Source organism: Sus scrofa, chromosome 5 (genome assembly GCF_000003025.6).
Source record: "Sus scrofa isolate TJ Tabasco breed Duroc chromosome 5, Sscrofa11.1, whole genome shotgun sequence".
NCBI lineage: Eukaryota > Metazoa > Chordata > Mammalia > Artiodactyla > Suidae > Sus > Sus scrofa.
Window position 1 is genome coordinate 72,890,980 of NC_010447.5, and position 17,849 is coordinate 72,908,828.

The window sequence follows — 17,849 nt, forward strand, 5'->3', positions numbered from 1 at the left end:
CTTCCTTAAGCACTCAGCAGCCCTTGGTGCTATTAGGCACGTGCATCTGCTTGAAATGCTCTTCTTCCTTTGGCTCCATAATACCACACTGCCTCACCTCCTCATCCCAGAACGGCTCCACCAGGACTTAACTTCAGTGTCCTGTCTCTACGTTTGGAGCTGCAAAGGCCTTATCTCTTAGGGCCATGGGGAGGGTGAACAAGCTGCCCTGTGGCTGGTGGTGTTCCAAGCTGGCAGGGAGAAGGGTCCTGAAGGAACCTTCCATGTACAGTGTTCCACCACCCTCCTATGTGTGTGGGGGCTCCCAATCCAGAGCCTTGCTGGCTCGGTGTTGCTACAGAATCAACTCCTTGGTTCCCATTCTCTCTTGGTTGAGCTTCAAGCTTTAATGTAATCCCTTCACTTTTCATCTTCTCCAGAGGTTTCTTACCATTTCCAATCTACCTAGAGTTCCCTTCTTATCTCAGAGCATGAATTGTGATTCTTTTCAATAAATACTTTTATATATACAGAATGTATAATCTGGGGTTGGGGACAGGAAAGGAAATGCTAGTCTGTGCTACCATCAGTGTATGATAGTTTCTTGCTTCAACTTTTGTCTCTTTTCCTCCAATTTTGCATTTCTCTCATAATCAGTTATATGTTCAGTATGTGTCTGGTGGATGATATTTTTTTTGTATTTAAAAGTAAGATGCATGGAGTATTAGTTTTCTTTTTAACTAGAGTAAGGACAGACAGCACTATTAGTAGTAGCAGTGGAAAATGAAAATCAGGCATGGAGATCAGTCATATGTATCAGAAGTAAATTTGAAGGCTTGGTAATTACTAGAATGTGGCAAATTAAGCAAAGGCCTGATACAATATTAGATGTCTTGTTAAACATAGGTTACTGCAAATTAAAGAAAAATTCGCCAATATTTACTACATTACTTAAGTGTTTCATTGCTTTTTAAAGTTCACAAAAACTCTACATTAGAAATGCTTCATGTACATTGTAGTCAGTGATTTAAATTTGCACCCTAATAACTGTTGGTGGGATTAACTGTTGGTGGGAATAGTATGAAAGTTCCTCAGAAAGTTAAAAATAGAACTATCATATGATCCAAGAATCCTACTTTGGGGTATGTATATCCAAAGGAAGCTAAATCACTATTTCAAAGATATATCTGTACCCCTATGTTCATTGCACAATTATTCACAATAGCCAAGTCATGAAAATAACCTGTGTATCTGTGTCCATAAAGGGATGAATAGATAAGTGAAATATGGTGTATATACATACATACAATGGAATTTTTGCAGCCATAAAATGAAGGAAATTCTGCCATATGGACCTGGAGACATTATGCTAAGTGAAATGTCAGACACTATTGTGTTCTCTCTTATATGTGGAATCTAAAAAAAACAAACTCAAAGAAATTGAGTAGAATGGTAGCTGCCAGGGGCCAGAGGGTGGGAAAAATAGGGAGATGTTAGTCAAGTGGTACAAACTTCCAGCTACAAGATGAGTAAGTTCTGGGGAGCCAATGCTAATGATAACTAACAGGACTGTACTATATAATTGAAAGTTATTAAGAGAATAGATATTATATATTCTCCCCACCTAATTATATGAGGTAATCCAGGTGTTAAGTAACCTTATTGTGGCAATCATTTCTCAATAGATACATACATCAAATCATCACATTGTATATCTTAAACATGTTACGTGCTGATAACATCTCAATACAGCTGGACTAAATCATAAAACAAAATAAAATTGCACTCTAAGGTCTCAGTCCTTCTTCATGCAAATACAGATCATAGTATTCCTATAATAAATAATAATAATAATTATTATTATTGTCTTTTTAGGGCCTCATCTGCGGCATATGGAGGTTCCCAGGCTAGGGGTCTAATTGGAGCTGTAGCCGCCGGCCTACACCACAGCCACAGCAATGTGGGATCCAAGCCACGTCTTTGACCTACACCACAGCTCACAGCAACACTGGATATTTAACTCACTGAACAAGAGCAGGGATCGAACCAGCATCCTCAGGGTTCCTAGTCAGATTCGTTTCTGCTGCACCACAATGGGAACTCCCAATTCCTATAGTACATAATTAAACATGCAGATTTTTTTACATTTCATTTTTCACATGCCATTAAAATTTGCTTTTAGGCTCAAAGATTTTGTAATGACTTCCATTTCTATGATGTAAAGATGTTTATCTTTCAGCTTCTGATAGTCACGGTGACTCAGTTAAATGCAGAAAGAAGTATTTTTGAGCAACATGATATCTCAGATTCTATGCTGAGCACTGGTGAGCCAAAAATAAATGAAATCCCATCTTCCATCACGGAACTTACAATCTAGACCTGGAAAGAGGAAGATATATATAATTACATTCCTGTAAGACATAGACAATAATAAAATACAGAAGTTGTGCAGAGAAACCAGTAACTAACCCTTTGGGTCAGAGAGAAAATGGCCCTTGAGAAGGATTTTAAACGAGCCAATGTTGAAGGCAAGGGTAAGTTCAAACGTGAAGGCATCAACAAACACTGCGGGTTCAAGGAGCTGCACTAGTTCAGCCTAACTGGAGAGTCAGTTTTGAGAAGTGAAGAAGGAGCCAGGGTAAGGCTGGGCAAATATGCAGGGGCCAGATAAGGAAACACCTTGTATGTCGTAACTGGTAACGTAGCCTTTAGATCACAGGCACTGGGAAGACAACTCCATGTTAGAAGGGGCCCAAGGGAGTCAGATTGGTTTGCAGACTGACCCATTTTTGTAGGAGTGTGGAGGGCAAATTGGAAGGAACAAAACCCCAAATAATATAGGCAAATTTTTATAATCCAGGTGTGACATGCAAAGCACTTGAACTAAGGTGGTAGGGATGGGAGAGTATAGATTCAAAGACATACATAGGTGGGGTTTTTTTTTAATTAAAAAATTTATTTAGGTAGACTGTTACCTTTCCCCTGCATGATAAATGGTTATGAGCCCTATTTTCTTAATAGTCAACTGCTCACCAAAGTCCTGCTGGCAAACCTGACATTCAGCACGATTTGTTCTCTCTGATGAATGTTCCGGAGAGTCAAGATAGTCACCTGTCAAAGTTGATAAGTGAGACCACAGAGGGGAAAGCAGTCTTCTTTGGAACAGCACAGCTGCCAGCACCGGCAGCCTGTTTACCTCTAGACTGCTCTGTCTCGCTCCGAGACTTTTCTATTTCCGCCCAAATAGCCCCCAGACACATTGAGGCTATGCCTGCCTAGGTGAGAGACGCATTCCGGAGTAGTCTGCGAATGCAGGAGGATAAAGAGGCCACTTTCATTAGGCTGTTTTCACAACTGAAGAGTTTCAATAGCTTTAGAAGGGAAGCATGAACTTGACCACTTCTCTGCAGGCATGTAGCAAAATAAGTAGTAAATTCTGCAAAATAGAAAATCCCGAGGGATTACTCTGCAGAGTACCTCTAAGATCCTACAGTGCTCATTACTTCGTGCACGGAAGGTATCTGAGGAATAAGAAGTCTTTTTTTTTTTTTTTTTTTTTTTTTTTATTAAAAGGGCTTAGTTCTGAACACTAGAGGGACTGGTATTTTTAAATTAAATACACAGGAAGGCACTTAAACTTCATCTTCGGCTTTTGTGAAGGGAAGAAATGAACGTCTCAGAGGACCACCCCAGCGTTGATGAGCTGTCCATCGTGCCGTTCTGCACAGTGAACTTTCTTCTTTCTTTCCTCTTTACAAATGGGATTGGGATTATCTCTGTACAGGAACATATGGCTTGAAAATCTAGGAAGGAGACAGCCAAGATCTGAATAGAGCCACAGCAGGGCACTGGTCTGCCCATGGCCTGGTCATTAATAAAACTTCCATTCGCAGTGGAAACTCACAAAGTCTTAAAGTGAACTTTTTCTCTAAATGAGATGCTAGCATCAGCTAGGAAAACTCTCAGTATGGTAGGTGTGCACTGCTTCTCTTTTGCCGCACCATCCTGCCTCACATTATTTACTTCAGAAAACCACACTTTGAAGATGAAACTGATGTTTTTCCTGGAAAGCAAATAATGATTTTTTTTAAAAAAAAAACTACAGTGCCCTCAACCTTCCTGTACACAGCAGTGAATAGCAAGGTTTTCTCTGTCACGCATAAGTTTTTACAATCGTTATAACCCTGGTCGTGTTCTAAAGGCGCTGCCTTTCCTCCACTGCAGATGTTTGCCCAGTTGAAACAGTTGAAATGAGTATTTCCTTGATATTTTTAAGTTCTTTCTGAGATGCAGCCTTCACATCTCCTGCTGAGATGACTCCAAAACCTAACAGACTTCATTATTAGAAAACATTTTATAGTACTTATCATGGCTTTTCCTGTGTTGAACTTCATCCAGTTTTTCCTCTCCATTGCCCACTATAGAAGTAATTTGCAGAATTTTTGCATTATAGCCAGGAGCATTCAGTGGAAGCAACTGCCTGGGGTGCTGGACGCCACTGGTATTGCTAAGCTGGAAAGGACAGAGCCTTCTAGGACTGGTATACAATCCAGACAGGTGTAGGGGTGTGTGTGTGTGTGTGTGTGTGTGTGTGTGTGTGTGTGTGTGTTTGGATTTCTATTTGTGTGTGTGTGTGTGTGTGTGTGTGTATTTGGATTTCTGTTTGTCCACAAGTTACTATCTGTATGTCCTACACGTTTCCTCTTCCCTTTATAAATTCATGGACACACTTGAACAGGTCCCTTCCCAAACACATATACTTGTCCTAGATTAGATACTGAGCTAAATTTGGATACACTCCATAGTATTAGAAGACTAATACAGTGGCACTTTACTTCTGCAATAAGTCATGTGCCTTCTCTTTGTTTTAAAAACAATATCCCTATTATCTAGTATCAGATGCACTTTAAAGTGGTTTTAAAAGAATTCTGTTGGATTTTTTCATTCATTCATGTTTATTTTTCATATCATGTAAGGCAGTATTATGATAAAAATATATACAGTCTCTGCCCTCAGCAAATTAATATCTATTATTCATTTTAAGTGCACAGATAACAGCTACCCAGTTTCCTCAGGAAATGCCTTTGTTTAGAAAAAAACGCAGACAGTAATAAAACAGTATTTTTTGTGGCTGTACCCTCTCCTCCAGTTTTTTGGGTTCTTCAAACTGCTCCTCAAAATTCTTCCAGAAGCTTCTAGGAATCTTCATGGTATTTTACACATATGCTCTAAGGCTGCCGTATTGGTACTGCGTAGAATCTGGCATTTTCTTTCCTTCTGACTTTAGCTGTAATGGTTGTATCCCCTGCTGGACCTAATGTTCTGGGGCCCGCTCTCGTTCCCTCTCTTCATTTCTCTCTCTCTCTTTTTAAGTTTTATTGAAGTATAGTTGATTTGCAAGGTTGTGATAGTTTCTGCTATACAACAAAGGGATTCAGTCATATCCCCACTGGCCAGTCATTCTATATACCTCAGTGTGCACATGCCAATCCCAAACCCCCAGTCCATCCATTGCACCCTCCCACCTCCCTCTCTCCATCTCTACATTTCTTTTTCTTTTCTTTTCTTTTTTCTTTTTTTTTTTAGGGCCGCCCCTGGAGCATATGGAGGTTCCCAGGCTATGGGTTGAATTAAAGCTATAGCCCCAGCCTACACCACAACCACAGCAATGCCAGATCCAAGCCACATCTGCAACCTACACCACAGCTCACGGCAATGCCAGATCCTTAACCCACTGAGCAAGGCCAAGGATCAAACCTGCGTCCTCATGGATGCTAATCCGATTTGCTTCCACTGCGCCACATTGGGAACTCCCCCTCTCTCCATTTCTGATTGGCACAGACAGATTGCTCAGATCAGTGTGTACTTGCTATGCTCTGGTCCAAGAGTTACCTCAAGGAAGAAAAGTAACCTGTGCCTGTCTTAATGCTTTCATAAAGAGCTAAAGAGTGCCTTTTATTTTCACTTGTCATCTATTATACTTTTAGCACAATGGCATAAGGTTGTAATGTCAGATCTAAAAATGGTCTGAGTGACACTATGCTACAGTGTCAATTTTCCTTCAAACAGAGATGCAATAAACACCTGTCTGCTCAATACCCAGTCCTAGGAAAGAATGTTACCATGACATTGCAGATTCCCCCAATCCTGGGTCCTTACCTTCTCGCTCAGAAGTACCCATTGTTCTGAACTAAGGAGAGCTCTCCAGGGGAACTCCTGGCATAGGATACACATACACTACTCAGCAGTGGAGGCTCGAGACAATTCTAACTCCTGCCAACTCCCTAGTGGTGCTCCTGGGTGTGTAGCAGCTTAGAGCACAGACTTTAATCCCAGATTTTCCATTTTCTAGTTGTTAGGGTAAGAAAATCAGTTAACCTCTTTGTGTCTCAGTTTGCTCCTATGCAAAATGGAGATATTTATATACCAAACCCTTAGAATTGTGAGGATTAGATGTATTCTAAAATGGTTAAAACACCGCCTGGCACAAATTAAATTTCATGCATTTACTGTTAATATGCTGAAGAGAACCTTTTCAGAAAAGGCTAAGTCATGCTTGAGAATAAAACATATTCTGCATTTATTGGGAATAATATTCTATAACTATATATTAGGTAAGTTTATTAATCATCTTGTTCAAATCTTCTATGTCCTTAAAATTATATTGCCTGATTTATCTACCAATCACCATTACAGTGATAGATTTGTCAGATTTTATCTTGAATTCTGTCATTTTTGTTTTCTGTAATTTGACTTCATGATTTGAGGTACATCTAAGCCCAGAATGTTTTATTGTGTTTTCTTTTCTTTTTATGGCCATACCCGTGGCATGTGGATTTCCTGGGCTAGGGGTCAAATTGGAACTGCGGCTGCCAGCCTACACCATAGCCACAGCAACACTGGGTCGGAGCCCCATCTGTGACCTGCACTGCAGTTTACAGCAATGCCAGATTCTTAACCCACTGAGTGAGGCCAGGGATCAAATACGCATCCTCATGGATGCTAGACAAGTTCTTAACCCACTGAGCCACAATGGGAACTCCAAGCCCAGAATTTTTATTTCTTCCCTGTCAGTTTAATCTTTATTTAAAAAGTTATATATTGCCTTTATTTCTTGTGATGATCTTTGTTCTATAATACATTCTGTTATACTGATAATGTAGCTATACCAGCTTTGTGTTAGTATTTTGGGGCATATATTTTGCCATTCTTTTACTTTCAACTTTTCTGAATTTTTATGTCTTACATGTCTTTCTTATAATGTCTTGTTACAAGCCTTTCTTGTGCACTTTGTGTATGGCTGGATTGTTTTTCTTTGTGTGCTAGTAGTAGTGGTAGTCTCTTTGCATTTCTATTTTGTCTTCTTGTCTTTTAATTTTGTCTATTTACACTCAAAATTATTTATAAATTTGGGCATAATTCCATTATCTTATACTGTGCTTTGTTTTCTCTTTTTCTGTTTTTTTCTCTCCTTTTATGTAAATTGATGTCTTTTTTTTTATTCCAGTTTCCCTCTGCTGATTATAACATGGTAATATAAACTATTTCTGTTCTTTTAGTGCTTATCTTATAAAATTTATTAATTTTATAATTAAGCGATATCTTTGCCTTTGGCCTTAATAGGAATACAGGAACTCAAGACTTAAGCAAAACACATTCTTCCTGACTTTCATGTTACCTTTATAAGCATTTGAATTTAATTTTTTCTAGCCTTACTTTAAGTCCTTAAGCCATTATATAGAATGAGTTGTTACATACACTTTATATTTGTTCAGATTTTCCTTATTCTTCTTTTCTTTTTGCATCTCAGACTTTCCATCTGAGTTTTCCTTCTGAACCTCAAGTACATCTTTTAGCTTCCTTTAGTGAAAATCTGCTACTGCCAAAATATTTTGGGTTTTTTGTTTATCTGAAAATACCTTTATTTTAGAGCCTTGTAAAAAAAAACACTTCTCCTAGGTATAGAGCTCTATGTCAGCAGGTGTTTTGTCTCACCACAACGGAGGTACCATTTCTCTGTATCTTTACTGATACATGGTACAGATCCAGTACCCAGTAAAGATTCTGATTCCTGAATCACTGGATTAGTGGTTTTCATCAGTTCTCGAGTATTCTTAGCCTTTATCTCCATAGTTCTTCATTTCTATTTCCTAGTTTTCGTTTCTTTTTCTCTTAGTGGGCATTCTACAAAATTTTGTCAAATCTATCTTCTAGTTCACTTATTTCTAGTTGAATGATTCTCTCTTCCGCTGTGTCTAATAAATTTACTCTTAAACACATTCATTAGATTTTAATTCCAGTTATTATAATTTTTATTTCTATAAGTTCTTATTTTTTCATATTGGTTATTTTTATACTTGTTATTCATATTTGCAGTCCTTGCTCCTATTTTCTCATTATGTAAAATCTCTCTGTATCTATTCTCAATGTCTTGCAACTATAATGACTGTCTAATTTTCCTCCTGCTGGATCTCACTCATGGTGCATTGTTACTTTGTGTATTTTGTGAAATTTGACTCTAAGCATATTTTAATTCCAACCTTACCTCTGTGACCCTTTGAGGCCTGGGTTTCTCCAGCCAGCAAATATGAGATTTCTTCTGCAAAACTCCTTGGAAATAACACTCTCCCAGGACTACTTTAAACTTAATTATCAGTTTGAATTGTGGTAGATACCACTGTTACCCTTCCAGGTAGTCTGAATGGAAACTGCAAACATCCATGAGGTTTGCATGGGGACCAGCTAGTTGTTGCTTATTCTCAGGTGAGATTTTCCTCCCTTTCATTCAGGGCCAAAAATCATTATAGACAATTTTTTGCAATATCCTGGGAAAGGGATGTTGTATTTCTTATTCACTATTATCCTAAGTTGATAGCTCTTAGCTTCCTTCCTGTGGTCTCCCATTAAACTCTTCACTTGGATAGGCCCTGGACATTGTCCCCTATTCTTTGTTCTCTATGAAACTATAGACATTGAGGCCTAAGTTCATTTAATCAGCAAATACTCTCAAGGTTAAACTATGCTCCCTGATTAATCTTTTCTGAATTCTCACTATCATTCATTTGTTTTGTCCTCTGAATACTTACTGGTATTTTGTCATCCCAGCAATACATTAAAAATTTTTCAAAAAAAGAAGTTTATCAGCATCATTACTTGTTTTCAGCAGGAAGGCTCTTCAAAGTACCTAGCACCACATAGGTACCAAATATGAACATCCTATTTTTTGAGCCCTATTCCTTAAAACTTATTTCCTTTTTCACAGGAGGATTCTTAAGCCCTCTTACAAACAGATCCCAGCAATCCATCTATATCAGTCTTCCAGACAGGGCCAGAGGCAACTGAATCCTAATACAGAAAACTTACAGGCCCATAAACTGGGAATGTTTCTGTCTTCCATAGAAACACATAAGGTCTAGTGTGATACGTATTGAAATAGAAATGCAGAGACCACTATGTCTCATAAGGATGAAGAGCACTTCTGGGTGATGAGAGACTATGAGAGAGGCGTGGTTTGAGATGTATGCATTTATTTAGCAAGTAAGCACAAGCACTTACTACTTGCAAGTTCCTACAATCAGCACTGAGATACAGTGTTGAATGTATCCTCTACCCTTTGGAAGTTCATCGTTTACTAGATCTTAAATACAGGTATAATTTTAATTGGGATAGTAAATGAAGTAGCATACATTTCTGTGAGAAGGAGGAAGAACTGCAAGATCTGGGAGATAATTCCTACTCCATTTTTGCCAGGTCATCAGATCTTTGAATAGAAGAATAGGAGATGTGGAGGAAAATTCTATTTGGGATCAGACGGACTGGTGAGTCAGTCTGAGGACTTTGGACTTAATTCATTTGCAGTGGGAACCAATAATGCTTTTGAGCATGAAATAAAGACCATATTAATAAGAGTAATCAAGCAATGATCTTCTAGATAGATTCAAGGGGAGAGGACAGGTAGAGAAGGAAAAAATGTAGACCTGAACTAGAGCAATAACAGAAGGAATAGAAAGAAAGGGAGCAAGAAGAATCATTTTATTTTTAATTTTTGTAGATTCTTTTTTATTAAATTTATTTTATTGAAGTATAGCTGATTTACTGTGTTGTGTTCATGTCTGCTGTATAGCAGAGTGATTCAGTTATACATATATTTGTTTAAAAAAAGCAAGATGATTATATCTTATATAAGCTTCTGTCCTACTTTATTATGATCATTTCCTATATTATGTAAATTCTCCAGAATCTTAATATTCCATTGTTCAGATACTCCTTTATTTACTCAAGGGGTCTTATGTTGTGGACATTGGGAATGTTTATGATGCTTTGCTATTATAAATTATGCAGTAGTGAACAGATGCTGATACACTTCAGATTAATTTTGATGACCCATGTTTTTATATGTATTTACCAAATCAGGCTGCAGAATACATAGTGCAATGCTTGAAATTAATTTTCAAGTGGCCAGAAATATTCAGACTGATCTCATTAACAATAAATAGAGAGACATGTATGGAGTTCTCCATTGTGGCTCAGCATGATAAGAACCCAACTAGTGTCCATGAGGATGTGGGTTTGATCTCTGGTCTCACTCACTGGGTTAAGGATCCAGCGTTGCTGCAAGCTGAGATATAGATTGCAGATGAAGCTCAGATCCCGCGTTGCTGTGCCTGTGGAGCAGGCCAGCAGCTGCAGCTCCAATTCTACCCCTACCCCAGGAACTTCTATATGCTGTAGGTGTAGCCCTAAAAAGAAGAAAAAAAAGAATGTTGAGAAAAAGTCTTCTCTTCAAAAGCCCAAGGAAAAAGCAATTCATAAAGCAGTTGGGCAAATAACTGTAAAATAATATTAATAGATAAATATGTAAACAAAATAAATCTGATCATTATTTATTTAATTGTCCGATGTGATAAAATACTACTACTTTAAGTGACACTAACCAGCCTCACAATTTCACAAAAATACAACTATATACCTATGCACTTGTCATTGGGGAAATTTTACCATCTTGAATAAAAATTGATACATATCTGTGAGAATATATGCACTTTTATGACAATTTACAAGCTCAGAAAAGTCCCTAGCATTACTTATTTTGCATTTAAAAAAAATAAGCATTCCATTCCATTAAGTATGAGTGCTATAGGTACATAGAGGTATATGACCAAACTTAGAAAATATGTGTACCTGAAATTATACCTACAAATAATTTTATGTACATTTTGAGAGAGCTACTTCAATATTTAAGAATGTACATACCTCTCCCCAAATGAACTTTCTCCCTACTAAGAATGAGTGTATTGAAAATGCATACCTTGGTTCCTGATTTAAGAAAAAAAACAACTTATCCAATATCTTGAGCTTTTGGAGAAAAGATTAAGCTTCTGCATTTTATGCCTTTTGTTATATTTTGTAACTGATCTGTTTTTAGAGTTTAATTTCATTGGTCAGATCAGAAATATCTATAGAGGTAATGTGAACACATTTAATTAGATGAAAGTGTTACTGTACCAAAGAAGAAAAAGACCAATTATTGTAACTTTTATGGCATCTTGACAGATTTAAAAGTCTTGTGCCTTTTCCTGTTATGATGACCACAGGAAAAGCTCCCTAGCCCCCGCTATTAAATAGCTTAGAAAAAACTTGCAATCATAGCCCCGGGCCTCATTAGAAAAGCCTTATTTCCTGCTCCAATAACCAGCTGATGGAAATAAAGTTCATCTTGTCAACAGGTTTATTTATTTCCCCTCTCCTTCGGCTTTGTTAATCTTCCTTTTGTGTTTCCTTAATAACACATGCTGGGAAAGTTCCTGAATGCTTTTCAAATAAAGAGAAGTTCTGAGGAGGATTGACAAATTTCTGTTGTGTCAACATAGACATGGGCGTCTCCTAGTCTGGAATTCAATGTAGAATATCTGACTTAAATGTGCCCCTCCTTTTCTCATTCATTAGATCAGGAGAAATTCAGGTCTACTAACTGGTCTTAATGCATGTTATTTGAATTTTATTGCCAGTACAATAAAAATGACATGCATTTCATGTATCATAATAGACTGGCCTTAAAAGGTCACTGGAGAGCTGGCTCCAAAAAGAAGGGATACAAAAGAAAAAAATCTAAACTCTATGCTATCAGTTGAGTTCTTTGGACACTTTGGGATCATGGCCAGTGGCGAAATATAGAACCTACCAAATATGAAATAATCCATAAATTCATGATCAGCTTATTACCTACAATTATTCGCTATGTATTTATAAAGAAATTTATTGTTATTATACACTGAGACACTAATCTGGAGATGCGGGACACCAAGCATCTTTTCATAATTAATCTTGTGGACCAAGTTACTTACTATCAAATGCTAAAATAAACTACCATATATTTGAATGATCATAGTAAAGCAAACAATATTTTCCATTTTCTTAGTAGAAATTTGTTATTTGATCATATTTTCAACCAAGGTCTTGAATATGAGGTATAAAAACATCATAAAAGACTTCTTTGTTTGATGTACTTTCAAGAACGCAAATTTATTATATATAAGTTTTGTAATGTAAAATCTTTGTAGTTTCTGTTTAAGTGTTACAATTAATTTCTCTACCTATGAAGAAAACAGTGGGCTTGCACTATTTTTAGCAAAAAATGAATTCCATTGCATATCAATATATTGACCAACAGGGAGTATGATAAATGGAATAAATTTAATATTTATTTATTCTATTCTATTCTCTTTTTAAATGTAATTTTTGTTTTTTGTTTGTTTTTAAGTGCCATACCCACAGCATTTGGAAGTTTCCCAGGCTAGGGCTTGCCAGCCTACGCCCCAGCCAAAACAACGTGGACTCTGAGCTGAGTCTGTGACCTACTCCACAGCTCACAGCAATACCTGATCCCTGACCCACTGAGCAAGGCTAGGGATTGAACCCACATCCTCGTGGATACTAGTCGGATTCATTTCCTCTGTGCCACAAGGGGAACTCCATAAATGGAATAAATTTAGATTAATATCTCCATCCAAGTTCAAAAAGTAGTTTTTGCTATCATGCCCCAGATTCTTTCCTTTCTTTAACTTTGAGCCCAAGTTCACAAGAAATCTACCATCTCTTTAAACTCTGTGCCCTTTGGATCAGTCTTTGGAGACTTACCTGCCAAACCTAAATATACTTTTTCTTGGAGTATCTTAGCCCTGCAACTCTTCATTCTGCCTTCCTTGCCACTTTGTTCTTATCCATATATCCTAGCTCTCAAGGGATAAGCAGTGTCTCAACTTCTCTGCCAAATATTGAATAGGATTTCCAATATTCCAAAGTGTTGCCTACTGATAACATTGTTTTCTATTAAATTAAAACACTTATAATCCTTGGTTGCCCAGTGTTTGTATGTATAACCTATTCCAGTCCCAGTTTATTCAATCCTCCTGTGGGTACTCCTGAGGAACATTTTATGAGTCTGTAGATTTTGCTTTTATTTTTCTACTGTACTCACCCTGCCATACAGAGGAGCTGCAGATTGTCTTATATTTAGGTAAAAGATATTTTGCCCTTTTAAAGTAAATATCTGCCTCTTCAAAATGATTCTCTTTTTCACTTTAAAACAGCATCTCAAACAATAGATGGAATCTCTCCAGCTGATCTCCTTTATTGAAAACATGGCCAGCTGAAAAGCTCTACCAAGAAGTACAGTCATTGAGTCAAGGACTCCCGCTGCTCAAAGGGTTGCCCTGTCCCTTTTGACTCTTTACTTTGCAGAAAGCACATGACTGATATCAAAGAAATGCTGTTAACACTTTCTTTGGAAAATGTTGCTTTCACTAATTCAAAGAAAAGACAGCTTACAAATGCCAGGAGGGGAGATGCAATAAAAGACAGCAGGACCAGGTGAAAAGCAGTACTATGGGAATGACAATAGGTGTTTAAACCTCTCAAAGAATGGACAATACTTTTATGTAAAAGTTTGGTGTGCTATTTCGTCTTTTTAAATCTACTGTTAGACACAGTGGGTTGAAAGAATTCTTTTTAACATGTGACAATTCAAGCCCTTTTCTCCTGGAGTCCTGTATCATTATACTGATTCAGTTTACCCTGCAGCTGACATCACTTCTCAACCTTGTTCTTACCTCCCCACACTTCACCTGGGTAACCTGCTTCCATCAGCTTCTCTCACTTCCTGATTTTCACATCCTTACACCCTTTCCTCCCTACACAGTCTCAGCCTTCCATCTCAAGAGAGAATTCCTTAAAGAATAACATGAAAACCAGAGAGATAACAGGGAAGAAAAAAAAAAAAGAGCAATTGAATAAAAGTCAGGAGACCTGGTTTCTGTCTCAGCTCTGCCGCTAAATTACCAGGTGAACGTGGGAAAGTCATTTCTATTGATCAGAGTTGGAGGATAAGGTAAATTGTGTCTTAAATTTCCTTCCAAGTAATTCTATGAAATAAATTATGATTATATTAATTTTCTTAAAATGTGATCAATATTAAAAAATAAAATAGAAGAAATTTATGCTTCTGCCTCAGTTGAATACTAGGAAATCAAGTCCTTTTTTTCTCAACAGCCCTAGTTTCGTAACTGCTGTGGTTTACAGAAGATAGGAAGCCCCCGTTTTGCAGATTGACACCTTTCTCCCTTTTCTGCCCATGACTTTGGTTATGAGACCTTGCAGAATTTGACCCTAACCCCTTCTTTGGTATCTCTTAATACTTCCCTAAGGGCCCTTTGTTGTAGCTGCACTGAACTTCTCACCCAACACATGGAGGCAGCTTCTCTCTGGAACTTTCCCTCTTTTGACTCATCTCTTGACGCCTGGTCCATTCCATCTGCCCTTTTATCATGTATCCCATTGCACTTTTGTGAGTTCTTTATGGGTTTAAGTCTCAGTCTAGACGACGAGCTTTTAAATCACCATTGGACTAGAGAGTATATTGATTGAAAAAAACTACCTTTGGAGTAAAAGAAAAAAAGGAAAGACCTATATCCAATTTCTGACTAAGACAAATGGTTGCTAAGTGACCTTAGGTAAATTACTTAATGCTGAATTCCCTTATCTCTATAATGAAATTTATAATATCTATGAAAATCAACTGGGACTCTGATCCTCCCAAAAAAAAGACCCAAAACAAATGCTTGAGAAAAAAAGAGATGTATTGGCTTTCCAAACTGAAAATCCCAGAAGTTTAAAACATTTCGGGTATAACTTGACCCAGAGGCTCCAATGATGCTGTTAAATTTCAATCTTCCTCCATCTTTTGGCTTTTATATCCTCTTTGCTGAGTCTTCCTCAGGCTCTATATATTGTAGAAAGTGAAGCTTTGATCTGCTCCTAATCTGGTCTTGCAGTTTCAAGTACAACAGGAAAGACAAGTGTTCTTTTTTCAATAGTTTCACCAGAAGTCTCAGGCCTGATATTGATAGGCTTGAACTGTATCCAGTATCCATCCCTGAAATGATCACTACAGCTAAGGAAATAAAATACACCCATTGGCTAATATCTATGTCACACAACTGCCCCCAAAGCGGAAGTTAGTATTGAACAAACATATAGACAAGGAAGAAAGAAAGGGTAATTCTGCACAGGAAACTTCAGGTCATGTTTCCAAAAAGAGGGAAAACGAATGCTGGTTGGGCCATAAGTAACCATGATAAGCTATATTAGCCTGTCAGACGTTTATAAAACTAAGTGGGACATTATTCACAAACATTTAGCACAATGGCTGGTACACAGAAGTTTCCAGTGCTAAATGAGGGCCTTGGCACATAGCAGGTGCTAAGTGTCAGGTGATAAAAGTGAATAAGTAAAACCCAAATGTGCCAGAGGAGTTTTTAGAATGAGTAATTTATAGTCAATTTTCCTTTATTTCTACAGTTCACTCTGATTAATTTTCTTATTGGCAGAGATTATGAGAGAGAAAGTCACATTTATTGTTTGAACAGCTTTCTGAATATATTCAACTTAATCCAATACAATTAGAGTGAGGTACAAATATAGCCAGAGCAATTACAGCTGACATCCAACTTCACTATAGTCCATAGCTCATCCAACAAATGCCTGAGGGGCTTCTCATATGTTCCCAGACTCTGCTGGTCCTAGAAATGCAAAGAAGATGACATGGCACCATCCTCAAGAGCTGTGTTTCCTTGTTTCATGTCCAAGTCTTCCAGTCTGTAATAAGGAACATGACAGCCACTTGCTTATAGAATGGTAAAGGAAACAGATAATACAAAGTAAGCAATCTTATACACCTGACACTTACACAACATTGTAAAACAACTGTATTTCAGTGACAATTTTTAAAATTAAAATTAGTATTAAAAAATAAAAATCCATTTAGTTTAAAAAAGTGAGCAGTTTGGGGGTTCCTGTTTTGGCTTAGCAGTAACAAACCCGACCTGTCTGCATGAGGATGCGGGTTTGATCCCTGGCCTCGCTCAGTAGGTTAAGGATCTGGCATTGCCTTGAGCTGTGGTATAAGATGCAGGCTCAGCTTGGATCTGGTGTTGCTGTGGCTGTGGCACAGCCAGCAGCTACAGCTACAATTTGACCCTTAGCCTAGAAACTTCCATATGCTGTGGGTGCGGTCCTTAAAAAAAAAAAATGAGCAACTTAATAAAATACGAATTTGCTGATAAAAATAACTACTCATAGTTGTCAGGAAGTTACTAAGCATCAGTCAAATTTCTGTAGAGAATTTTAAAGACTCTACTTCAGAAAGAGTGATGGAGAGAGATACATCAAGGATGTTACTAATGCTGAAAACTAAAAAAAATAGAAATAGCCATAAATGGAAGCTGAGGAAGGAACTGTTGAGAATTCAGGTGAGTGCTTTAGTTAGACTGGCATCTCAGCTCCTGCCTCTGATTTGCTGTGTGACTCTGGGCAAGTTAACTTATCTCTGGGCCTCATTTTCTTCATCAGTAAAATGGAAATAATAATAAGGGTGTTTACCAACTGATGTGACTGCTTTCATTCAAGCCCCTACCTTCTCGTGCATGAATTGGTAACATTTCCACCTTGTCTTCTCATCTCTTAACCCCTACCGCTCACCCTCTAGGCTACTGCCTAAGCCATTTTCCAAACTGCAGATCAGATTGGGTTACTTCGCTTTCTATGAGTCCTTTTTCTTTACCCAGAGTCCAAGTTACTTAATATAGTGCAGTCATCCTTCCATGATGTAGCCCTTGCCCGCTTCTCCAGTTTTGTTTTTCACCGTGACCCCTCAGCCACCCCGTCTCCAACCCTTAGCTTCACACACATTAATTACTGAAAGCTCCTCCAACTTGATGTGCGGTTTCCTGTCTCGGTGCCTTTGCATGATCAGTGTTCTCTGCTTGGAAATTGGCCTCAGTGAGTACCCAGCCAGTTCTGTTAAGTCTTCCAAGGTGCTTTTATTGATTCTTCAGCAGCCCTCAACCTAGAGCCAACCACCCTCTCTGCTGGATTTCCTCCCGCTCCATCCTATCTAGATGATATTAATGCTTTGGGTGTGTTTGCCTGGCAATGGGAAGGATCACAGGAGGAAAGAGAATGGATCATGAAGGAGAAAGAGAGAGAATAACTCTAGAAGGACAAAACCTTGAAAAATCAACAAGGAATCGTTTATACCAAGTGTGAGTGGAAGCATTGGCCTCGGTAGAATTGTGGTGCTTTCTTTCCTTGTAATGGAATTACAGCCAATGGAGTGGAGAGAGATACCTTTAGATGAATAGGCTAAGTGGAGGAAAGGGGCAGTAGTTTCCATTTCACGGCTTCTTTTTTCCCTCCATCATGGAGCAGGATCACTGGCGAAGGTGAGGGGAAGGCACATGGTAGAGTTGCAGAGAAAAGGGGTGTGAAATACTCACTCATCTGGGAGAGTGGAAAATTGTAGTTAAGAATATAGT

At 38.0% G+C, this 17,849-nt stretch overlaps 1 protein-coding gene and 1 long non-coding RNA gene across 3 annotated transcripts in view; one reads left to right on the forward strand and one right to left on the reverse strand.

Annotated features, from left to right (window-relative positions):
• Positions 1–17,849, forward strand: part of PDZRN4 (PDZ domain containing ring finger 4) — a 366,514-nt gene that overhangs the window by 316,610 nt on the left and 32,055 nt on the right. The window lies entirely within an intron of this gene.
• The window catches only part of LOC102166536, a 51,187-nt gene continuing 46,193 nt past the window's right edge, over positions 12,856–17,849 (reverse strand). The window contains exon 3 of the long non-coding RNA XR_002344157.1: positions 12,856–16,131. This is a non-coding gene — a long non-coding RNA (uncharacterized LOC102166536). The remainder of the gene's footprint in view (positions 16,132–17,849) is intronic.